The 26,325-nt window shown below is 35.7% G+C and overlaps 1 long non-coding RNA gene across 1 annotated transcript in view; it reads right to left on the bottom strand.

The window, feature by feature from the left end:
* The window catches only part of LOC132356622 (uncharacterized), a 356,023-nt gene extending 331,098 nt beyond the window's left edge, over positions 1-24,925 (bottom strand). Inside the window, exon 1 of the long non-coding RNA XR_009499931.1 lies at positions 24,869-24,925. This is a non-coding gene — a long non-coding RNA (uncharacterized LOC132356622). The remainder of the gene's footprint in view (positions 1-24,868) is intronic.
* Between the last annotated feature and the right edge of the window lie 1,400 nt (positions 24,926-26,325).

The following is a 26,325-nucleotide window of genomic DNA, read 5'->3' as shown; positions in this document are numbered from 1 at the left end:
ATAGATTTATAGTTTTCAATAAATTTAAATAAATTTAAATAGATGGATGAAACACTGATTCATTTTCGTTTACTAGTATTATAAAATATTTAGTAGAGAAAATATTAGATAATTGTATTACCTAAGCTAAATCAAATTTGTCTAAACATCTTCCATTAAGTGAACAGTGATATTATTTAAAATACTGTTAAGCAGACACAAAAAACAGACTTACGCAATTTTTTTTTTTACAGAAGAAAGTAATATATACTAGGATGATAGAACTTACCAATTAAAATAATTATAATGATAGGTGTGATGTGAAAATATATTTGTATATCAATTTGTTATTTACATTTAAAAAATTTGGCATCACTTATAATAGAGGGCTTTGAAATTTAAAATCAATATAAATCTTAATAATATATTTCATTAAACAAATATTTTCAATAGAATATTTCTTAAATTTAGGATTTAGAAAGTTAAAAAAATTTTATTCTAGTATTATATATATCATCAACACACTGAAAATAATTTCAACTGTAGCACATGTACAAGGGCTGTTAATAGTGAGTCAATCAAGAAAATGAATCAATTTCTAATTACCATTTACTAAATAGGTTGTATTAAGCAAGTTATGTGACATGGTTTTGTTGTTGTTCTTCGGTTTCTTTGGCTATAAAATGGAAACTATAATACAAAATAAAAGTGACTGTTCTAAGGATTAAATGTAAGAATAAACTTGAAGCTCTATGCCCAGAGTCTTACACAGTGTAAGTCCTTAGTATTTGAGAGTTATTATTAACATAATGATTTTTAAAATGACATTCTCAAAACCAAGCAAATCTAAGCGTAAAATGGGCCAGGGCAGCAGTTATTTTAGCTTTGAAATGGGCCAATATAGTAATCTTGCTACATCACTTTCCTAGATATGTCATTAAGGTCATCAGTTATTCCTAAAGTGTTACCTAAGGAGAGAACACCTTTATTTTTCATCATGCTGGTGATGTCCCTTTTTGATGAAATGGAATTCCCAGCATTATATATTGAAATAGGAGTGTCTCAGACTTACATCTGTAATATCAAGATAAAATTACCTATACATACAGCATTTACTTCCTGGATTATTAGGATTGGATAGAAGGATTCAGAGCATTGACTGGTTTCCGTGACTTGATTATAATCAAAGAAGATCTAATCTTCATGGAAGATTACACACACATCATTTGAACTGCACCACATAAGGATTATAAAATGACCCCATGTTTTCAGTCTGTAGCCCAGTCTCCTACCTAGAATGGGATGGAAGAGTAAAAACTGACAAGAGAACTGTGCATTCTCATGCACTGTTGGTCATGAGATGAACAATATATCTTCTCTGTAGTACAGAGTGGTACTTTCCAGAAAAAGACTAAAGGAATTCGAAGGGAGAAAGTTTGAGGCGGTGCTGTTTTCTTCTAACTGGGAGGCTTGTTTTACCCTCAGGTATTTTGAAGGATCATATCAGGGTCCGGATGGGAAAGAGGGAGAGACCAGGTTACCAGTTAATCTTCAGTTTTCATGATACACTGTTTTTATCTCTCTTATTTAGGTACAAAGACAGGAAAAAAATCACATTAGAAGTCTTTGCTGGGAATTAAGTGAATGCAATTGGCTGGAGTATCCCATGGTTTTAACTTCTTAGAAAATTGTGTTGGGTGACTCTTGCAAGAACCTATGAATCCTAGCCAGTCAGGAATAAAGATCATAGTCTCTGCAAATAAACTTAACTCTTCAAGATTAATACTGTATATATATATATATATGTATATATATATATGTGTGTGTGTGTATATATATATATATATATAAAATTAAATACATATGATTAAAGTTTTAAGTAATTTTCTCGTTAACAGATGACTGTATACTTAATTCAATGACAGCTGTGGGTAACGGGAATGGCTAGCATGACCAAGTTGACTACGCCCTCTTTGCTAGTTCTGGGAATATAGCCTTGGCTTAAGTTCTAAGAGAGAATGGAACAAATTCCCCTGGCAAATATGTTCAAACTAATTGTTTTTCTTAACTACAATCTTGGTTACATTGTTTCAATAGTGTTTGCCTCGTTTTCTTGGAAGATAAAGGCAACACCTCCCACACGATGTTGATGTGAATACTGAATGAGAAAAATATTTGCGAAGGACATACGGGGACTTCAGTATTTATTTTCCCCATTTCCTGTCCTTTCCTCTCAAAACAGAAATGGCATAACTCTTGAGGCAGAAAACATTTTTGACATGGCTATAAATATTTATATTTTTTCTTCATTACCATTTCATTACAAAATAATTATTGGGCAAATTTCACACAAACACTTGGGGATGCAATGATGAACAAAGCCTACTAGGGCTCACTGTCATGGAGATTATATATGAAACACTCTGAAAACTTTTTCATGTATACTTTTATCTTTATAATTGACATGGTTGGATTTCTTCTCCTTTTAATACAACATCCCTATTCCCAGAAAAGCTATACGTCATATAACTAAACTCAAGTGGAGTTGTACACGTTTTGATCTTTTAAGCCACTTTTGAATTAATATCATTCATCAGTAGTATCAAATACGGACCTGAAATATATGAAGATTACAGGCCTAAATGCTAAATTTTGATCTCTAATCTGAAAGATATGTTAAACATAAAATAGTGAAGTAAAATGTTTTGAATATATTCTGGAGATTAGAAAGATTAGGTAATGCTTGTGAGGTTAATTGTATATTTAACTCATTAAATTATCTTAAATTCTCTTTTTCATATAGAACCCTTGATAAATTGATTACCTAAAGATGTTTGATGCTGGTCAAAATATTTCAAGGCAAATAAATAAGTAACTATAACAATAATTTATGTTGTTTCCTTTTAACTCTATTCAAATGGTAAAATAGAGTGTAATTAAATTCGATATGGTCTACCCGTTTTACATTTATACATATAGATTGCACTTGTCAGTTTTGGAACGCCTGGGATGGAACATGATTTGCAGAGTTAATAACTCCACCACTCAGCAAACAATAGGCCTCCTAAAATTGTACTTGTGTTCACAGTAAACATTTCTTAATTATATATTTGGCACGGAGAACAAATGAATTGTTCTTAGAAATGAAATGAATTATAAATTATTAAGTCTACATTTCAGGTAACAGTTTCCATAAGATGATATGAATGTCAAAGTATGCTAAAGCTCCTTGATAATAAAATGTAATTAATATATGAAGGAAAGGGAAAGAGGTAGGGATTGAAATGAAAGTGTGTGTGTGTGTGTGTGTGTGTGTGTGTGTATGTGTATGTAATCAAGAAAGAGAAAGAAAAAAATGTATTTTGGATCATGTATCTACCTAAATAATTCTACCTTAATGTTACATTTTTAAAAAGGAATAATATAACTATTTTATATGGAATTACATTTATTTGAAATTATAGATATAAAACATATTTTATGAAATTTTATAAATCACACCTTAATTTTGGTTAAGTCATAAAATGTAAGAGATTTATTATATCCTTGTTCGGCATTCAAATTACATTTTAAACATCCATACTTTATTTCAATAGCTTTCTCATGACCACAGGATAAATAACATCAATTTAAAGCTGCCTTAATTTTAATGTTATCATTTGTTCATTATTATTATGTAAGTTAAGAAAAGTAGGGCTGTGTCTGTTTCATGACCTGCTGGATCATCACCATTTACAACAGTGCCTGTAACAAATAAACACCTGTTGGGTGACTGAATGAGAAAAAGGTAATCAATTTGACTTTTCTGTATCTTCATACCTATCTTATTGTCATGAAATCCAGTGGAGATCTATGAAGAACAGTTTTGGGAGTTGGTTAAAAACTCTCCTCATATCTGTGGCTGCAGGGGCTATGAACTGCCTGCTAGCCCACACTACATTTTTAGCAAAACACTAAAAAGTTTCAGTGAATTCTTCTTAGCAGTTGATAATCCCCCAGCATTGCTGCATATTCCCTGGCACAGGTGCTCCCATGTCCTTATCCCATCATTTTGAGTTGCCTCGCTCTATCACCTTTTATGCTATCTGGTTGTCCTGTGACTTCAACTTTCTGACGAGTTCAAAAAAGTTGTTTTTGTTTTGTTTTTTGTTTTTTTTTTTAAGTTTACCAGCTTTTTCTTCTTGTTAAATTGAAGCGACTCTCTTTACAGTTTTGTACATCTTAGGCATAAGCAGAACACTGAACAGTCTCTGTTACTTTAAGCTGACTTTTTTGCTAGTCAACTTTCTATTTATTACTTGAGATGTAGTTCAAGATTGGATTATGACTAAACTAGCGGAGAAAGAACATCTAGGGAAGAAGAGAATGACTGTTGGTCATCAAATGCTTCCTTTTGGGGAGAGGAGTGAAATCGTGCATGTAAGAGGAAGTTTTCATTATTTTGTTATAAGCACATTATTTTTGTCTTTATGAGTGCAAGGACGTATTTCAATACTAAGTACCCCAAAGGGTGGGCTGTGGCATTTGTGGCCAGTTGGAACTCAGTCTCTATTTTCACTTGATTTGGTGTCCATTTGTGAACAGTGAAGGTGAAAAGGTACAAATGAAAATTTCAGGAGTTTCTTGTAGCTAAGATTCTGTGAGTGAATTATTTCAACTGAAAACACTTAATGACATTTGGGAAGTACAAGTGAGTGGAAATATTTTCTTATTTTTGGAGACATGGGAGATGAGAAACTGGCCAGTTTCAGTGTTGCAGTGCTGAGTCACCAGGTTTTTTGGATATGGAAAAGCAGTTTTAGTGATAGTGGAGGTGGAAAAATATTTGTCATCTCTGCTATGAAGATGTCATTTGGAACTCAGCAATCTAGCTGTGGCCACCTGACTCCAGATCATTCAGAAAGGTGGTTTTAAAACCCCATAATTTATAATCATCTAATTCCTGGATTAAATCATTTTCTGCTGGAATATATAGAATGAGTTCTGATTTCTTTACAGAATCCTAAATGACAAAAGGCTCAGCAGGTTTTACAGAAAGAATACAAAAAGTAGTAAAATGTATGAATAAAGTCATTATTTTTAAAACACATTTGAGTGATCTTAACAAGACGGCAGAATAGGAAGGAAGCTCCAGGCGCTCATTCCTGATTCCAGGGAATCACCAATTTAACAACAACATACAGACAACGTTATCATTGTGAGAACTCCAGAATGCACTGAAGAGGTTGCAGAGCCTCTTAGCAGGTGAGTGCGAGGCAAGGAGAGGTACATCAAAGCAGGCGGGAAGATTCACAGCATTTTACTCACACCAGCCCCCATCCCCAGCACCACACACTGTGATCAGGAGAAAACTCACAACTCACAGCTTCTTCCTTAGGAGAAAAAGAGAAGAAGGTACTATGGATCTAACGTTCAGGACTTTGTGGCAGAGCTACCCCAGAGGCTGGTTTCCATCTCATCCGACTTGGAGTAAGGTAAGTACCACCACAAGTTACAACGTAGAAGAGACTGTAGCACTGCAGAGAGACACCAGAAGGAGGAAGAAATTATGGACCTCGGAGAAGAAACAGGCAAACCCTTTTTAACTGGGCAATTATAAATGGACCCAGAGACGATACATCCCCAGTAGATTTCAGAGGTCCCCAGAATCTCTATCTGGACTGATTGTTGAAAGTCTTTACCTCTACAAAGTCAGTCTATAGAGACAGGAAAGGGTGGCTTGTTTCTTAAGACTATTTTAAAAGCAGTTTGGGGTTTACAATAGAACATAGGGGAAGGTACAGAGAGCTCCCATATACCCCTAACCCCACACATGTATAGCTCCTCCCCATTATCACCAAGGTGTTACACATTCGTTACAATGACAAATCTACACGGACACATCATTATCACCTAGAGTCCATCGTTTACACTAGGGTTCGCTCTTGGTGTTGTATATTCTATGGGTTTGGAAAAATGTATAATGACATATATCCATCAACACAGTTTCATACAGAGTATTTTCACTGGCCTAAAAATCCTCTATGTTCTGCCTATTTATCCTTCCTGATCCCCTTCCCCACCAAATGCCTGGAAACTTCTCAATTTTTAATATCATACAGTATGTAGCTTTTTCTGATTGGCTGCTTTCACTTAGTAATACACATTTAAGGTTCTTCCACGTCCTTTCATGGCTTCAGAGTTTATTTCTTTTTAGTGATGATTAATATTCCATCATCTGGATTTACCAGAGTTTATTTATCCATTCACATACTGAAGGACATTCCAGGTTTCGGCAATTGTGAATAAAGCTGCTATAAACATCTGTGTGTAGGTTTTTGTGTGGATGTGATTTATCAATTTATCTGGGTACATACAGAAAAGTGTGATTACTAGATTGAATGGTAAGAGTGTGTTTAGTTTTGTAAGAAACAGTCAAGCTGTCTTCGAAAGTGGCTGCACCATTTTGCGTTCCCACCAGCAACGAACGAGAGCTCTCGTTGTGCCATGTCCCCACTGGCATTTGGTGTTGTCAGTGTTGCCCATTCTAATAGGTGTGGACGGGTATCTTATTGTTGTTTTGATGTGCATCTCTCCAATGATATAAGACACAGAACGTCTTTTCATATGTTTCTTTACCATCTGTATATCTTCTTCAGTATGGTGTCTGTTAAAGACTGGCCCATTTTTAATTGGGTTGTTTGTTTTCTTCTTGTTGAGTTTTAAATGTTCTTTGTATATTTTAGGTAGTGTTTCTTCTGCAATTTTTTTCTCCCAGTCGGTGGCTTATCCTCTCTAGCTCTTGACATTGCCTTTTGGAGAGCAGAAATTTTTAATTTTAATAAAGTCAAGCTCATCAATTCTTTTCATGGATCATTACTGTGGTGTTGTATCTGAAATGTCTTCATCATACTCAAGGTCATCTAGGTTTCCTCGTTATTTTCTAGGAGTTTTATAGCTTTGCATTTTACATTTAGGTCTATAAACCAGTTTGTGTTAATTTTTATGAAGCATATGAAGTCTGACTCTAGATTCACTTTTTGGCACGTGGCTGTCCGTTGTTCCAGCAACATTTGTTTCAAAGACTATTTTTGCTCCATTGTATTGCCTTTGTTCCTTTGTCAGGGATCAGTTGTCTTCATTTACATGGGTCTGTTCTTGGGCTCTCTATTTGTATCTTTGATTTATTTGTCTACACCATCTTGATTACTGTATCTTTATAGTAAGTCTTGGAGTCAGTTAGTCTCAGCCCTCCAACTTTGTTCTTCTCCTTCAATACTGTATTGGTTATGCAGGGGTATATGAAAATTATAAATATATATGTATCTAATATTAGAACTCCCAAATATATTAAGCAAACACTGACAGATCTGAATGAAGAAATAAACAGCAACATAATAATAGTAGAATACTTCAAAATCCCAATTTCAATAATGGATAGACCAATAAGATAGAAAAATCAATAAAGACACAGAGGACTTGAACAACACTATAGACCAAGTGATCTAACAGACATATACAGGATACTCCACCAAACAAAAACAGAATACAAGTTCGCCTCAAGCACACACAGAACATTCTCCAGGACAGACCACATGATAGGCTACAAAAAAATTCTTAACAAATATGAGAAGATTAAACTCACACGAAGTATCTTTTCCAACCACAATGGAAATAAACTAGAAATCTAGCAGAAGTGAAGCTGAAAAATTCACAAATGTGTTGAAATTAAACAGTATACTCAAACAATCAATGATCAAAGAAGAAATGACAAGGTTATTTAGAAAATACACAAAAACCAATGAAAATATAATGCACCAAATTTATGTGATGCAGCAAAGGCAGTAATAAGATGGAAGCTTATAGGTGTAAACTTTACAACAGCATCAAAAAGAGTAAAATATTCTGGAATAAATATAAACAAGAAGGCGAAAAGACATGTATACTGAAAACTATAAAACAATCCTAAGAGAAATTAAAGACACAAATAAATGGTAAAACATTACATGTTCAAGAATTGGAAGACTTACCATTATTAAAACGTCTGCAACACCCAAAGCAATCTACAGATTCAATGCAAACCTATCAAAATCTCAATGACATTTTTTGCAGAAATAGGAAAAAAATTCTAAAATTCTTATGGAGTTTCAAAAGAACCTGAATAGCCAAAATAATCTTTAAAAGGAAGAACAAAGTTAGAGGCCTCATACTTCTTGATTTCAAAACATATTACAAAGCAATGGTGATTAAAACAGTGTGACAGTTGTATAAAGAAAGACTTATAGACTAATGGAAAAGAATAGAGAGCCTAGAAATAAACACTACATATGTGGTCAAATGATCTTTGACAAAGGTGCCAATATCAACCACACAATGGGGGAAGGAGAGTCTCTTTAACAAATGATGTTGGGAAAACTGGATATACCCATTCAAAAGCATGAGTTGGACCCTTACCTTACACCACATACAAAAATTAACTCAAAATGGATTAAAGACTTAAACATAAGGCCTAAAACTATAAAGCTCCTAGAAGAAAACACAGGGATAAAGCTTCATGACATATGAGTTGATAATGATTTCTTGGCTATGATACCAAAAGAACAGGCAACAAAAGCAAAAATACACAAATAGGGCTACCAAAAAACTCCAAGACTTCTGTGCATCAAAAAAGACAACCAACAGAGTGAAAAGGCAATGGAGGGAGATATTTGCAAATCATATATCTGATAAGGAATTAATATCCCAAATATATAAGGAACTCATACAACTCAACAAAGAAAAAACAAATAACCCAATTAAAGATGGGCAAAGGACTTGAATAGACATTTTTCCAAAGATATACAAAGAGTTAACAAGCAAACTAAATGAATCTCAACATCACTAATCATTAAAAAAAATACAAATCAAAACCACACAATCACTTCACACTATTGGGGCTAGGGTGGCCACTATTAAAAAACAAAAAACAAACACAAAATTGAAAACCAGACAATAGCAAGTATTAACAAGGATGCTGAGAAACTGGAATTCTTACACAGTACTGGTGGGGATGTAAAACGGTGCAGCTGCTATGGAAAACAGTATGGTGGTTCCTCAAAAAGTTAAAAATAGAATTATTCTATCATCCAGCAACCTAACTTCTGGGTCATGTCCAAAAAAACTGAAAGCAGGACCTTGAAGAGACATTGGCATACTCATGCTCACTGAAGCATTATCCCACAAAGCAACACAAAATGTTCGTAGACAGATGAATGGGCATAATAAAATGTGGTATATACATACAATGAAATATTATTCAGCTGTAGTAAAGAAGGAAATTCTGTCATATGCTACAATGTGGATGTACCTTAAGGATGTTACGTTAAATAAAATATGCTAGTAACAAAAAGTCAATACCATATAATTCCACTCATGTGAGATATCTAACGTAGTCAAACTCCTAGAAACAGAAAGTCGAATGGAGGTTGCAAGGCACTTGGGGAAGGGGGAAATGAGAAGTTGTTGTTTAATGGGTGCAGAGTTCCAATTTTGCAAAAAAGGTTCTAGAGAATTGTTGTGCAAGAATGCAAATACACTTTATACTACTGAACCGAAGACTTCAAAATGGTTAAGGTGGTAAATTTTATGTTACCTGTTTTTTTTGCTTGTTTGTTTTTTAACTGCAATTAAAAAGCAACACATTTGCATGGAGGGATTACATGTGTATAAATTTATCTTTAGTGTATTTGATATCACACCTACAGGAAGTTGACCCCAGCCCTGAGAAAAGCTGTTTTCTTGGTGAAGAATAGTTTCAGGAAAGAATAGAAGGACAGTGTTTAAATGTGAAAACTGAAGGGCATAGTAAGACTTTTAAGATGTTATCTGCCTGGGATAGATGTATTTGCTTCCTGAAAAGGGTTTTTTTGGGTAAAAGAGCACAGAGGAAATTTGCAGAAAAACTAATACTTTTGTGATCCTTGTTGTATTGCGAAGGACAGGATCGGTGCTTGTCCTAGTAAAACCTAGAGGAATCTTCTCCCCTTATTCCTAGCAAATTTCAGTGAATATGTGTGCTCGTCACTGTTGCAAATTTTGTTTCAAGTCTTCACCAAAATTTTGTCTTACTCCTAAATAGTACACTTCTACTGTTAAGCATTGCTTTTAAATGGCTTGTAATTTTTTTTAAATTTCATTTCACAGTGAGTAAACAATTGATAGCTTTAATGCTGGTAGAAGAAGAGAAGAATCAATGTTTTCTCCCTATTTTTTAAACAAATAAATTAGGTTAGGAATCTGCTACCCACGGTTAAATGCCTTGTGTGAAGTCTCTCAGCTAGTAAGCAATGGAGCTGGGATTTATATGCCTTTACTGCCCATGTTTTTTTCCACTGATATGCCCAAGGCAACTGCATTTGTTGTTAAAGAAGTGATAATCTTTTCTAAGCCTAATTATCCTGGAACTAAGCACATTTTGATTGTATTATCACTATTTCTTTTTCTAAATAAAAGAAAATTAATTACAGTTTTCATTGCCATACATTCTGACCTTCACTACTTACAGATTTTTTTTCTACCTTTTTTCTTTCCCTAAATAGGCTGTCAGAACACTATGACCAGGAGTTATTCCAAGGCTAGTCTTGTGGAAAATAAACAATCTGCATTCTACCTGGACTGTAAGCTGCAGAAACAGAATTTAACAGTAATTCCGTGTAATAATAAGTCACCTGGGGGAAAATTAGAGGATTCAGTAACGGAATATTGTAACTATGATTATTACCAGACAGGGTCAGGGCTATCTCTGTAGTTAACACAGAAAATAAAGGCTGGACTTTACCATATACTGGAAAGTGCAAACTGACATATCCATATATCTCATTACCCTTTGAATCCTTCTGTGATGACGAATGAGTGCCCGATTTTTTTCCATATTTAAGAATCAGTTCCCAGAACAGTTCAAAAGCTATTCAAGCCACAGTGCTAACAAAAATAAATCATGTTTTATTCAATTTGATTTGAGCTCCTAGCATTCACTTATGTTTCCATCCAATATATATGTTTTTATCAGCTTTACTGAGATATAACTGACATACAATCTAGTACCCATACTTAAACTTACAACCTTGTAAGTTGTGTCATAAATATACACTAAAAATCACTACCACAATCAAGATAGTGAGCATGTCCAATGCTCTCAACGTTTCCTCACATCCCTTTTGTAATTCTATCCCCCAGGCAACCACTGATCCACTTTCTGTCATTACAGATAAATTTAAATATTCTAGAGTTTTTAAAAAATATATAAAATATTATATTATGTATATATAAATATATATGATATAATATATATGTAATTATGATGTATATATATAGTATATACTCTTTTTTGTTTGACTTCTCTCTATCAGCATAATTATTTTGATAGAGGATACCAAAGTATGATCCATAAAATGAACAAAGTGATAAACTGGATTTCATCATAATTAAAAATTTCTGTTCTTCAAAAAAACATCATTAAGAGAAAGAAAAGACAAGCCACAGACTGGGAGAAAGCATTAATAAATCATACACCTTATTAAAAAACCTGCATCCGAAATATATAAAGAACTCTCAAAAGTCAATAAGAAAACGAACAATCCAATTTTTAGAAGGAGCACATTATCTGAACAGCAACTTCAACGAGGAAAATAACATGGCAGCAAACTGTGTTATGGATGCTCACCATCACGAACCACTAGGGAAACATAAATTATGCCCCAGCCACAAATCACTGCACGCATCTCAGAACGGCTAACGTTCAAACCACTGGACACACCACGAGTCAGGGAGGATGTGGAAGAACTGGAACTATCACCTTCTCCTGTTGAGAGTATAACATGGTATCCCCATTTTGAAGAACAATTTTGCAGTTTATCTGAAAAAGTTCAATATTTATCTCCCGTAGGATCCAGCAATTTCACTCCTTGGTATTTACTCAGGAAAAAAAAAGAAAGTATATGTCCATACAAAAACTTATACAAAATTGTACATATCAGCTTAATTTTTAACAGACAAAAAACTGGAAGTGACTCGACGATCCCTCAACAGGTGAATAGATTAAAAGAATTATGGTATATCCATATAGTGGAATGCTACTGAGCAATATAAGTAATGGACTATTGATATACCACAGCATCAACAGGTGTCAGAAATAATTTTTTGTGGTAAAAAACACCAGGCTTATGTAAGTGCAAATGAGGTAGAAATATTTTATTAAAATTTTCATATTTGGGCCCTCAAAAAATGTCAATCTTAATATGATTTCAACATGTATATACATAGCGAAAATCCCCATGTAGTGCATCATTATACTCTCTGAAACAATGTATTACGGTTGTCAATCCAAAACAATTTAAGCTATTTAAGTTGATGTTTAAGTTGATTTAAGTTGATGTTTCATATTGACCCTTATATCTCTTATAATCTCCTATACTTGTTAGATAGACAATATCCAAAACTATTTATTTATTTCATCATTCACCAGTAGGGGATATAGTAGGTAGGCAGTGTCATCTTGGTCATCCTTTTGCCCTCTCCAGAAATGTCCACTTGGAAATCTCTACTTTATACTGAGGAGAGCACATATGCAGTTAAGGTCATTTAAACCTAACAGGTGATGAAACTGTATAAATTCATAGTGATACTCAGGCTTGTGAATTGTATTGATATTTAGTTGCTGATAGTAAGAATGGTATTAGCTAAACATTCAACTCAGATGACTTAAATTAAAAAGAGACTCTATTGGTATATATAATATAAACCCACAGGTAGAGTTGACTTAAGATATGGTCAGATTCAAGTGTTCAAACAATGTTTCTCTGTTACACTTTCTCTGGATTTCAAACTCTTTGCAGTCAATGGCAAAGAAAATGCCAGTAACTCTAGGTAATTTTCTTTCAGCTTTACAACCACAGCAGGGGAAAAAAAAAAATTATCCTTGACCAACAGTGACAAGAGATGTTTAATGGCTCTGATTGGCCTGACTTGACCCTTAATTAGGAATTTTGGTCAGAATGATGTAGTATCTCATCAAATAGACCTGAGTTACTTGACATATCTGGAGCCGCTAAATGGAAACGGTCTGCACTGAATCACTGGAAAATCAAGGAGCTGTTCAAAGAGAAAAAGGAATGGACAATGGGCAATCAAAAACGACAGTTGTCCACCTACAAATCGGCTGAATTCTACAGAGGGAAATCATCATTCTCCCTCTTATAGTTCTGTCAGGAAGAGTAGTGTGAGCAATACGGTTACCAGCAATTTGACGGGTAAACCAAGGCAGATTGCTTCTACTGGAATATTGACTGTACTAAAAATTCATGATTTTCATATTAGTTCAGGTTTTACCTGAGAGTGTGATTTGTTCAGGATGCAACAAAAATCCAGTGGTCACGGTAGTGCATGCTATTAGTAGATGGTTAAAGCAGGGCATTGCTAGCTGTGGTGCTCCTGTAGTTCCCATGAAGGACTCAGTATGAACTAGACACCAAAGAAGCAGAAAACCTCTGAGTGAGCACATACCTGTGTCTATTGGGAGAGGTGGGTGAGAGGTGATGATGGATCAGGAAAACAAGTATAGATATGTGAGGAAATTTTCCATGGGATAATGATTTGTTTGCTTTACTTGGATAAAGAAAAATGTTTTTGCCCTACTCCTTATGTGTATGTTTAAATCTAAACATTAAGTATATTTTATTAAAAATATCAAGTGAGTTGCCCTGGTCACTGATACCCACCTGAAAGAAGTTTTCATTTATTTAAATTAACTTCCCAAATATGCATGCAGTAAGTATATCCTCAATCCTCTGAGCATAATTTAGGAAGAAATAAATGGAGAGAAAGCCCTCACTTCTGATATCCTAGTACAGGAAGGAAAGACACACTAAAGAGAAGGATTGCTTCTGATGAACAGAATGAAAGATAAGGTAATGAAGATAAATGAGACTATTTTCATTTTATAGACAATTCTTAACCAGACTTTTGATTCCACAATTTCTTAAGGATGGCCCTCCAGCTGACTGCGCCTAGAAAACTACGGCCTTTTTTATATGAAGAAACAGATTTTAATATTAAATTGTGATATGTAAGAGCACCTTTTTCAGGCAGCCCAGGTTTATAAGGCAGCTATAAACCTCCTAAAATGCCTGCTGGTCATGGTTCCCTTCTGAGAAAAGTGGCTGCATGATTTTTATGCCAAAATCTGCATTCCTTAAACCATGTGATCCATTGATTGTGACTAGGTTGATAAACGCATGGTGGTTGTGTGTATAAAGCTACTTCAGCCACTTTTCTCAGTAAGGAGCAGTGATGGGTAGGTACTTTAAATCTTCTTGGATCGCTGATCAGGGCCAGAACACGAAGGGCTAGTCAATACTCCAAGATGAGCCAGAATTTCATTTCAACAAAATTCAAGGTTGCTTTCTCTTCGCATAACTATGGAACAAATGAGCGGAGCAAAGGGTCCATTAGATGAGAGGGCTAATGGGAGAGCCCTGCAGTTCCTCTGCGTCTTGTTTTCTCACAGAGGTGCACCAGGGTTCAGAGCTTCAGTGGAGGAGGAACAAGGCGAGGCCTCGGAGCTGTGGCCTTTACGACTTCAAGCTTCTGGTGGTCAACATTTAGGACTCTCAAGTCAAAATACATTATGAGCTTATTCTTTGCTGAAGCACAGACATGTCTCTGTGTTCTGTTCCCCTGGCCTAGTTCATGTTGAATCCTTCCTTGGAGCTACAGGAGGACCACAGGAAACTGTGCCCTTCTGCAACCATCTAGTAAAATCGTGGACTCCTGTGACCTCTGGATCTTTGCTGCATCCTGACTGGCGGTCAGGTTTCGCAGGATCTGAGGCTGTGGCAGCTGAAATGACTTTCTGTGCCTTCTACCTCCTTATACTCTCCAGCCTGCTATTATGTCACCTGTATACTAGCCTGTGTTCTTTACGAAGGAACATGTTTGCCTCTTTTTTTCAAAAATTTCATTAGAAAATAGGTTACCATGGAACTTATTTTTACTGAAAAATTTTTAGTAAATTTTTTAAGCAGAAATTTAGAATCTATCCATCTATAAAAACTAAACATCAAAGTTCCTCAGTGAAACTGAATTTAGAGACTCACTTCTCGTATCACCATAGTGCTTTCTGTAACACAGTATTACCAGTACAATTTTCTCACCTGGTAGCACGTAGGAAGCCTTAATTTAGAAAAGCCCAGAATAAAATCAAATAAAATAGTAAAATACACATTTATTAGGTGCTTTCCACTGTTGTTTCTAGGCAAGCTAAACAGGATAAACTAATATTTTTAGTTGTCTGAAAGCACACTAAGCATTTCTACTCCTCTTTTAAATTCTTAGACACAGATTTCACTTCCTTGGAAGAACATAAAATGCAAATTTTGTCCTTTGTCCTTGTAACTTCTGATTTCTATCACCACCCACTCACTTTCTTCAAAATGGTCATCTTTCAGATTAGTCATACTTTAAAATATGTAGGTATATTATCTTAAATCTTGCTGATTGCAAATTATTGTTCTCTCAAATTTAGAGTCTGTCTTCTTTAGAAATTTGCTCGTTTTACAGCTGTTCAGTTTTTTGAAGCTCCTGTAGTTGGGGCAGCGGTAACAAAACAATAGGTAGAAGCTTTGGTAGAGGCTCTTGCCAAGGAACCTGTGCTGACTTCTCAAGTACCGTGACAGCTTACACCAGCCTCAGGGACAGGTGCAGAAGCCAAAAGATGGGCTTTGTACTCTGGAAAAACTTCCTTTGTGAATATCATGTCGCTCATAATTGTGTTTGCTAAAACATTAATTTGGCCTAATACAGATCTTCACAAAGCAAGCCTATGGGTCAGTTCTTTTGTAAACATTGAGTTTCCTGTATGAGTTACAGCCATTCACTTAATTATTCCCAATATGGCTGTGATTTTTTTCATATTTATTGTTTCATATGAAAGAGATCTTTTTAAGTTTTAAAAAAAGTTCACTTACCCCAAAACAGATTTCAAATTGAATTGAAATATACTACAGTTAAAAAAAAGACATACATAGATGCATTTAAATATTTTAATAATATAAATAAAATTATTTAGTTTGAAGGCAAACATTAAAGAATGGCAAATGGGCCATTACCATATTTCCACTAAAGCGTAAGAACGTGTCACCCAAAAAATTGACATAGTTGCTTAAAATTATTCTAAACAGCCCTTATCAAATATTCTAGGCATTACTGAAAATGCCTGTCACTGGAAATACGAGGCCCGTTCATAGACTGTATATGCCTTACTGTCTGAATATGTGACTCTCCAAATTGACACCAAATTGCCATCCTGTCAACATGTAAAAGGATGGATCATTTTATCTCCTGAGTGATGAAGTTTCAACTCCACAAAGCACAGGCCATCAGTCCTTTGAGGAGATCGTGATGCCTCACACCCGACAGCTTGCCCTGACAGCTTCCACATATTCCTGAAATCAAATTGTTTCTGCTTCTATTACAAGGCAGGTGTGTGAAAACTAGAGGAAGAAGACGGTAAACAGAAAAGAAAACTGTCTTCATGTTCTGAGTAATTACAAAAAGTTGTTTCCAGGGAAAAGTGTAGGTATTGATTTTGCCTCTCCTAGTGATGTACACAGAGAGACACAAAGCACCCATATGCGTCCGAGGTTTGCCAGGAAAAGGAATATCAGGAGAAGCAGATGGCAGTACCATTGCCATATGGCTACTCAGGAATAAGCCCATGTTATGGCACTTTGCCATAAGATAAAGCTAGAAATATTTTCATGCTACTATTTTAAACAGCACAAAGAATTAATACACGGTTTGTTGACATGAAAAATCATTTGAAAAATATGACAGGAGAACTCTATTATATGTACTTCCACTAACTGACACTTTGACTTAAAAACAGACTTAAAAGGATCAAACTGATGAGGTTTCCTATGTTTTGGATAAAAAATTATACGGATAACACTGCAGATTTTTTTAAACATCAAACCCAAAATCCTAGTCATAGAAGTTAAAATATTTTTAAAGGCTTATATTATAACTAAGGCTTAGATCCAGAATTTCTAGTGTCTACAATAATACACAAGCAAAATAACACTGGGAACATTACCAATTCTCATGTCAACTTGATGTAAAATGACAATTACTGAATTTTTTATTTAAAATTTGTTTCCAGTTTTATTGAGTTATAATTGACATATAACGTTGTATTAATTTAAGGTGTACAACACGATGATTTGGTATATGTATATACTGCCAAATCATCACCACAATAAGTTTAGTTAACCTCTGTCGCTCCACATAATTACCCTTTTTTCTTATTAAAATGTCAATTTAAAGCAGAGAGTGGTACAGTGGAAAGAGCGTCAGGTTTAGAAACTGAAGAGAAAGGTCCACGACCTGGGAAGCCAGGTACAGGCCATGCCAGTGCTCAGAAGTTAATCCCTCCAAGTTTCAGTTTCCTTCTCTGAAAAGCGTTTATATGCGATGTCGTTAGGGAAAAGCATGCAGTGAACAGAGTAACTCGGGGCGCCACACAGAACTCTATTCAAATTCACCTCCTCCCATTATTAGCTTTGCTGTTACCTTTTCTTGAAAGCAGCTACGACTTTAAACTCAACTTGCCTGCCTGAAAGAGGAGGCCAACAGTACAGGAATCACAGGGCTGTGGTGAGAAGTGAAGGAGGCAATTCCAGATCACTCGGGGTTATGAGACTAAGGGATGAGCTAGGGGAATCTGCAGACAGCAGTTCTCTCTCAGGCGCATGGGTTAGGAGCGACTGAAGAGAAGGGAGGGGGTCCGCTACCCCACTGGCAGCATTTATTCTGCCTGAGAACACTTTGCTCCGTTCTGGGACTTTCTCTGGCCTAGAGGTAGATCCCTGGCTACAAGGTTACACTGGAACCACTTATTTCAGATGGACTAACAGCTTCCCTGTCTGGCTTCCCTGGGGAAAATCATGTGGCCCGACTTTCACGAGATCCTCACAAGTCTTAAGAGTCCATTAAAAAGAGCAGCTCATATCCCATTTGGCCTAAAGCTTGCGGCATGACCCAATAACACAAGCGTCCACAGCACCAGGTTGTTCAAAGCAAGCCTTGGTGGCGGTGAGCAGAGAAGTCTCCCACTAACCCAGCGGTCCCCAACCATTCTGGCACCAGGGGCCGGTTTCGGGGAAGGCAGCTCTTCCACGGACTGGGTGGGGATGGCTCAGGCTGTGACGCCAGCGATGGGGAGCGATGGGGAGCGATGGGGAGTGATGGGGGGTGGCAGACGAAGCTTCACTCGCTCTCCCACCGCTCACCTCCTGCTGTGAGGCCCGGTCCCTAACAGGCCGCGGACCGGCATCCTTCAGCTGCCTGAGGTTGGGGATCCCTGCACTAACGCTCTCTCCTCCAATGTGACTCCCCTAATCCAATCTTCTAACTATGATATCATTATTTTTTATTGTTTTCTCTTCCCCTTCTAATGATTCTGAAAATTTAACTAAAACACTTTTCTTTGTGTATCTGAAAACTATTCAGTGACAACATGAGATCACTGTATTGTTTGTAACATCCTTTTCTCATGTGGTTCTCATTTCATCTGTCAATCAATCCCGTGAGGGTGGCAGTATGACCCCCTCCTCCCCCTAAACACATAAACCCAGACACATGATACACAGACAAGACATGTTTACGTTTTTACAAGATATGATCAACAACTAATTAGTAAGCAATAGAATGACAAGAAATAACAAATTATCTAATAATATACATGTCTTTCCATAATAGTTATAAAGGCTGATATTAGCTTGCTTACTTTTCTAGATATTTGCATTAAGTCATCAAGTGTAGGAAAAATTTCCACATTATTCTTGCAAGTTTTATTCAAAGGCTACGGATACACAATTATACAAATCATATTAAAGTGTAACTTCCTCCCCTTCAATGCTGTTTCCAAGTATTTGGTAATAATAACAGATAGGAATAATAAACTGATAAAAATTTTCATTTATAAAGCATTGTATGTGGAAATAAACTCCCCAGAGAGAAGATAGCTGTGAATGGTCAGGAAGGTCAAGAGTAACTCCTCACAGAAAAATGAAAGAAAGAATGAATGAATAAATAAATAACTGAGATGAAGCTTAGAAATAATTACCCAATCAACTCTTTTTAAAAGCGGGGTCTGTGATGTTTGACAAACTATGGTGGGTGCTAAAAAGTACACAGATATAGTATACTTTCTCTGACCTCAGGAATGAATTTAAAAAAGAGAACAAGAAAAGAAACCGGCAGTGATTGCTGTGGTAGATTACAAACTGATGGCACTTTGCTGAGGTTAAAAGTGCCCCGAACTAGGAATCTGAAGACCAGAGTCAGCCAGACACCAGCTGGATGACCTACAACTCAACAACTCCCAGGCTTTCACTTTATTAGTAAAATGAGACTAATAGCAGTGGCCTCGCCTCTGACACAGGATTTCATGTGCATATCAAATAAAATATTCTATATGAAAATATTTTGAAAATGTTAATGTAGTTTATTTAGATATATAGATTATTTTTAGCCACCTCCTTGATGATTCACAGGGAATATGAGAAACTGAAATGAATTAATCAGGGTTATCATTTTCAAAACAGGAAAAATAGAAATTCTTCTTTTAGACCCAAAAAGCGTTATAGGAAAGCTGCCCTAGGGTAAATACACTGATGTAGCAGCTAGAAGGAGAGACTAGCAGAAGTGTGATCCCCAGGTCAGATCAGCAGGAAAGACGGGCACATTTTGTAGTTGAGAAATGTATATGCATTTTAAGTATAAAGAGGACTGAAATGCATGAAAATAAAATCATCTTTAGAAGGACACTAAATGGTATTTGAGAGATTATATATTTTTACTGAGCTATTCTATCAAAGTAACATGCTAAATTTGGGATTTAATTGAAAGTTACTCTGTTAATTAAAATAATGCTATTTGTTGAAACAGATAACCCCCAAACCTCAGTGATTAACATAATAAAAGTCTCTCTATTGCTCAGGTAAGGTCCTATCCAGCATGTGCTGGGGGAGGTCACTGGGACATGTGAAGGAGGCATTTCTTCAAGCCTGTCCACTCGGAGACCCAAGCTGACACGGAGCTGCCATCTTCACATGTCAGTGGTTTCCACGTGACTCTGAGGGTTAGCGCCAGTCAAGTTACAGGAAAAAATAAGTAGAGGACTGCACGGAAATTTTTTATCTTACTATTTTATTTTATTTTACTTTATTATATTTTATTTTGTATGCATGTGTGGGAGAAGGTGTTTTAGCTAAAAGTGGAATATGCCACCTACTCATAATTTATTTGCCAGATATTTGCCAGAATGTAGACATAAGGACATATGAAAAAAAGAATGAAAAATAAGATGTAGTTGTGTGTCCAAAAAATAAGGACATGAAAACTTCCAGCCATTTTCTGTCGTACTCTGCCCTTCTGTTCACCAAGTAGCTGTTTATCTTTTTTTTGCACTAACACATATCGCACTCACCCCCTCTCCCAAACCCCATTTAGCCACTGGCTCAAATCTACATGTTGCTCTTTGAGCTAAGGGGATCTGTAAATTAAAAAGACAATTTATCTAAAAACAAATATATAATAGAGAAGATGCATCACAACCAGAACGACAACTCTAATCCACAAAAGAAACAAACGGGAGAGACACAGCTCTTAACGGCACAGGTCAGGCAGGGGGCAGCCTGCAGCACCACAATGGCAATGCCTTGACTAGACCATGGATCTGCTCTCAGTGACCTCCTTGTCCTGGCTCCACCAGCTGGAAGGATTTTACTTATTCATCAACTTCGGTGGCCACGACAAAGGTGAGGTTGAGAAGGACGCCTCCTTGGAGGCTATCATTTTTGCAGCCAACTTCCTATTGCTAACCTTTTTGGACCAGAATAGTCTAATTGTCAAAGGTTTTCTTTTTTAGTTTAGAATTGCAGCTTCTTTGACAACAACAACCCCTCAAAAATGCAATATTTGTTTAGTCAGTTCCAGATGCCTCCCATAGTCTCTTGTTTTCTTACTTAATGGTTTCCTTGTCTCCATTCTTGCTCAGTTTAACAGAGCAAGCTGATGGCATTAGTCTTAGATTTTTTTCAAAACTGGGTCAAAAAGATTTCGATGTCCAAAATATTTTAAAATTTTATTCTTAGTATTTGGGAATCTAGAAGCTAATCTACTGTGGACTCAAATGTTTGCACCTTCTCTTTTCACTTTCATTTCTGCTTGCAAATAAGGCAGTTATAACTTGAGGCCATTTCATTCTTTTAATACTTTGCTAAATGCAGTTAGTAGCGACCAACATACATTACTAAGTTCTGTTTTCCAATCGCTTCTGCTAGAGCTGGAGCCTTAGTAGGCATGTAGTCTGCCTCATAAGTTATCACAGATGCCATTTTGAACATTTGTTTCCTCACTACATAATAAAGATCTCCTTTTTTCCAATCTTTTCATCAATATCCTAGGAGTTCACTACCTGACCAACAATGAGACATGTTTAAGGAATTTTAATTTAGTATCCTGCTTCTATAATAACGTTTGTATTAACTAAATAATGCTAGCTGTCGTAACAAGAAAAGTTTATATCTTGCCCAAGTAAAATGTGACAAGAATGGAGAGGAAACGGGCTCCACATATTCTAGAATAGGCTGTTGTATTAGAAGGAGGAGAAGGAGAAGGAGAAGAAGAGGAAGGAGAAGGAGATATAAACTTCAAAAATCTCAAACTTACCCTGGGATTTGAGATGAATCAAATCCTAGCAGATGAATAAAGAGAAAGAGAGAAGAGGATCATATAGGAAATATTTAGTTGGCCATGACTACAGGTGTTATGCATAACTCCTACAACTCTGATTGAAATAAATCACATGGGCTGATACAGCAATTTGGGCCAGGATAGGCTAGGACTATGTTCAACAGAAAATAAAAAATGGGCTTTCTGAACAACTTCCCAGTGTCTGCCAGGAACTGAGGTGTTACTTTTTCAACAAATTCTACTGACTTCAGAACATTCATTGATTCAACTACTTGATCATTTAACATTTTGAGTAGTTATTACTGTCTAGGCAACATGACTACTTGACCTTGAAGACTGAAGAATCTCTATTTTAAGATAAATAAAACTATAAAAAATACTATTCGTTAACCAGGCGAACTTTTTATTTGTGGGCAGGATGATGGGGACAGAAGAAGCAGAGTAAGACAAATTCTGGTGATGGGTTCAGGGTAAGTCTTGAAGGAAAGTTGGAAAGAACCAGGCAAAAGAAGGACAAATATTTCAGGCAAAGGGAGTATAATATACAAAGACTAAAGACAGTATATATAATGTTTCTTTGAAAACATAAACTGTAGGCCAAAAGCCTGGAATATAGGGTGCATGAGGAAATATATTGAGTGATGATGTTAGAGAGAAGCTGGGATCAAGTAATACAAGGGCTTTAATGGGGTGACATAATAAAAATATATATATCCACATAATGTAAATAAATAAGTTTTTTATACATATACGTGTAAATGTTATTTATGTAAATGCATTTATTTATTTATTTGTATATTTATTTATTTAGTGTCTACCAAGATGCCCCACTCAGCAAAGGTGGTCTGGGTTAAAATTTGAGTTGTGTGCTAAAACAAAGAACAACTAGGCTTATAAAGTCCCAGGGGTATATATTAGGGATGTATATTGGAAGTCCTCAGTTCTATAGGAGAAGATTTTGTGAAGTTTCAAGACCATTCCAGAGACTTACAGTCTTCTTGGCACTTATAACTCAATCCTGTACACATTGAATAATCTCATAATTTTCAACAAATCCAGGTTTTATGTGATAGAGAAAGAGTAAGTTTAAAAAAATGACATTTGTCCACAATTACATGCCCATGATTTGCCCATGATTACAATGGCTGAGACATCACAGGCTCTGCCTGATTCTCAGGTGGTTATGTTAAAATACCTTACTCCAGTCTTCATTTTCCTCAACTATAGTTCACAGTTGATTGCAAAACTGAAAATGGAGAGCTAAAGAAAAAAATAGAGGTTGAAATCAATAGAAGTGCTCAGGGTAGATTAGGGCTGTCATAGGTCTATAATCCTTTCATTTAACAAAATGAGAATCTCGCATGCGGCATTTTGAAAGGAAAGGTTTTAGAGGTAAAACTGAGAGATGGAGTCTAGATACTTCTACTGAATAGTCATGAAGCCTGGAAAATAAGTTCAATTTGACTATGCAAATATTACAGGAGGTATTTGGTTTGATTTAGGATAGAGTTTAATGGCAAGGCATTCCTTTTGTGAGAAAAAAGTCCCTATCTCTTTTGAATTCCATAAGAATCTTTAAGTTTTTCATTATTATACTAATATCTATATTACCTATAGTAGTACACCATGTTATCTATTTTTTTATTTTTTTAATTTTTAAACATTTTTATTGAAGTATAATTGCTTTACAATGGTGTGTTAGTTTCTGCTTTATAACAAAGTGAATCAGTTATACATATACGTATGTTCCCATATCTCTTCCCTCTTGCATCTCCCTCCCTCCCACCCTCCCCATCCCACCCCTTTAGGTGGTCACAAAGCACCGAGCTGATCTCCCGGTGCTATGCGGCTGCTTCCCACTAGCTATCTATTTTACATTTGGTAGTGTACATATGTCCATGACACTCTCTCACCCTGTCACATCTCACCCCTCCCCCTCCCCATATCCTCAAGTCCATTCTCTAGTAGGTCTGTGTCTTTATTCCCGTCTTGCCACTAGGTTCTTCATGGCCTTTTTTTTTTTTTTTTCCTTAGATTCCATATACATGTGTTAGCATACTGTATTTGTTTTTCTCTTTCTGACTTAACTTCACTCTGTATGACAGACTCTAACTCCATCCACCTCATTACAAATACCTCCATTTCATTTCTTTTTATGGCTGAATAATATTTTTAATAGAGCCATTGAAGCTGAAGCACTTTGTAGGACGGCAAATATGTTGGCCTTGTTATAATTATAGAGGATGACGAGTTTCCTTATCAAACCAGCTCTAAAACTGAAATGGAGGGAAAACACTAATCTCTAAATTTCTTACATTTTTTTGGAGAAGTACTTAATACAAAAAAAAAGGGGAAGTGTGTATATGCATAAGTATGTTAGATAGATCTCTACCTGTCTATATGTCTCTCTCTCTATGCAACTTTTTCCACATGCTAGCATTTTGGTGGTGGTGGTTAGTTGGTTTGGTGGTTTGTTTCCTCAGCGACAAGTCTTGGGGCTGATGTGCATTTTAAAATTTTTGATGTGTTGGCTGAACTGAACATTTAACCCAAAGCTTATAAGAAAACTTGTACTGTTTTTTGTATCTGCTGGATAAATGTCACCAAGTATCATATGAATCCTAGTTCACCTTTGGAAATACAGTATAGTTGCTTTTGGAATTATGAACATCAAGGCATCAAGCAAGATATATGTATTTTGAGCAAGTCTCCATAATATGGAACTAACTTTGGGACTGGCTGCTCTTTGATAGGATTTATGGAACAAAAAATAAGAAAAGTTCAAAAAGACCAAGCTGGAAGACGAAAGAAAGAAGTTTGAAAGAATTTTCCATGAAGGAAGTACTGTAGAGACAAAAGAATTAGTCTTTCCCAAGATCAGCCTCTACAGAGAGAGGATGTATGTAAATGACTGCCAGCGTCTTTCCAGGAGGCCTCTGGGGAACGTACCAAATGCAAAGAGGCCAGAGAAGAAAACGGGGAAAGAAGTTGGTATATTATCTACTCCTTCTTACAAAGTAAATAAAGGGAGGCCAGGTAAGATATGGAAGTAAGTTCATGAAGAATTTTAAAGATGGGAAACTTGTAAGTGGACTGCAATTTATTAAGCCCACTTTACCTTGACCGGATTCGGGACCTTGCCTGGAGTTACCAGGAAGCAGCATTTTCTTTCCCAACCTGTGTATAATAGTAGAAGAATTATATCAGCTCTGAGTGATGCACAAAAAGGAATTTAATGTGAACAATAACAGGTTCAGGCTATTTTATTCCTGAAGTCATTCAGTTTCTTTTCTCTGACCCTACAAAAACAACAACAGAAATTCACCACATTTGCAACTGATTCAACATTGTCTGAATTAGGCACTACATACTAAAACCTTGTTAAAATTCTCTCAACATGCTCTAGAACGTTCATAATTTCTTTTAAAAAAGAGAATGATGATCAATCTTGAGTCATATTATCGGGAAGTGATCTCTTAAAACATGATTTTTCAAGAGTTTAAAGGTGGCTATGTATAATTTATAATGACATGTCTCTGTTCCCACAAACTCTCTTGACTATTTTAATTAATTTTATAGCAAATTTTATTCTTCTGGTTTTTAATAAAGTAATTTCAATCAGAAGATTCTGAGGGTAAAGGTTCTTTAAAGTTAAAATATTCTATAAATTAACATGTAAAATACTATATTTTATCATATTATTAGAATACTAATAAAACATATTTCTATTACATTGTAGTTCAGATAACTGAACTACAGTTTTTTGTAACATCCCTTGATGCCTTCCTTTTCTATTGGGTATTTCTGTAGCATTTTAGAGATATAACCTCTTTAACCCTGAATATAGAAATCTACTTGTGAGAAAGAATAATCATACCAATTAATTATTGGTTTACCATTACTAGTTACATCACCTAATTTTAATAATGTTTATGCTTCTTACAGTTGAGCTGCATTAAATTTCTTGAATGCTTTTAGATACAGGCAATATATCAATCATGCATCTTTAATGAGATGAATTATAGGCATAGAGTGTCTTGTGATCCCTTTTAAGTCTATGACTGTGTTTAGGGTACATAGTTATCACAAAGAATCAGTCAGAGAAAAGAATAAAAGGTGCAAAACAAATGTTTATATTTCATCCATTTCCCCTTCTTAATAGATGAAAATTACTTGTTTTGAACTATTGGCCTTAGGCTTCCTCTAATAGCCTCAGAACCCAGAATGTCTGTAGAGGGTGGAGAGGTGAACAAGTAAGGTGGAGTGAAAAATAACGTGACATGCTCAGGCAATTTGCTTCCTGAGACTAGAACACAAAAGCAAGTAAGATGCTTATGTACTGCTCTGATTTATTTCACTAAATGGCTATCACTACCCACTGTGGTCATGGGATGATTATTGCCGAAATCTATGGAAATAGATAAGAAGTTTGAAGGACAATCAAAACTTCTGTCCACCTTTTATTCTTATAAAGATTATCCCAACATAAATGGCAACAGCTGCTGTTTCTCATTTCCTCTCATTATTCTTAATCTTTCCCTTATATTCAATACGTTTTTTTTTTAAATCCTCCCC

Source organism: Balaenoptera ricei, chromosome 21 (genome assembly GCF_028023285.1).
Source record: "Balaenoptera ricei isolate mBalRic1 chromosome 21, mBalRic1.hap2, whole genome shotgun sequence".
NCBI lineage: Eukaryota > Metazoa > Chordata > Mammalia > Artiodactyla > Balaenopteridae > Balaenoptera > Balaenoptera ricei.
This window is presented reverse-complemented; position numbering and strand designations above follow the sequence as displayed.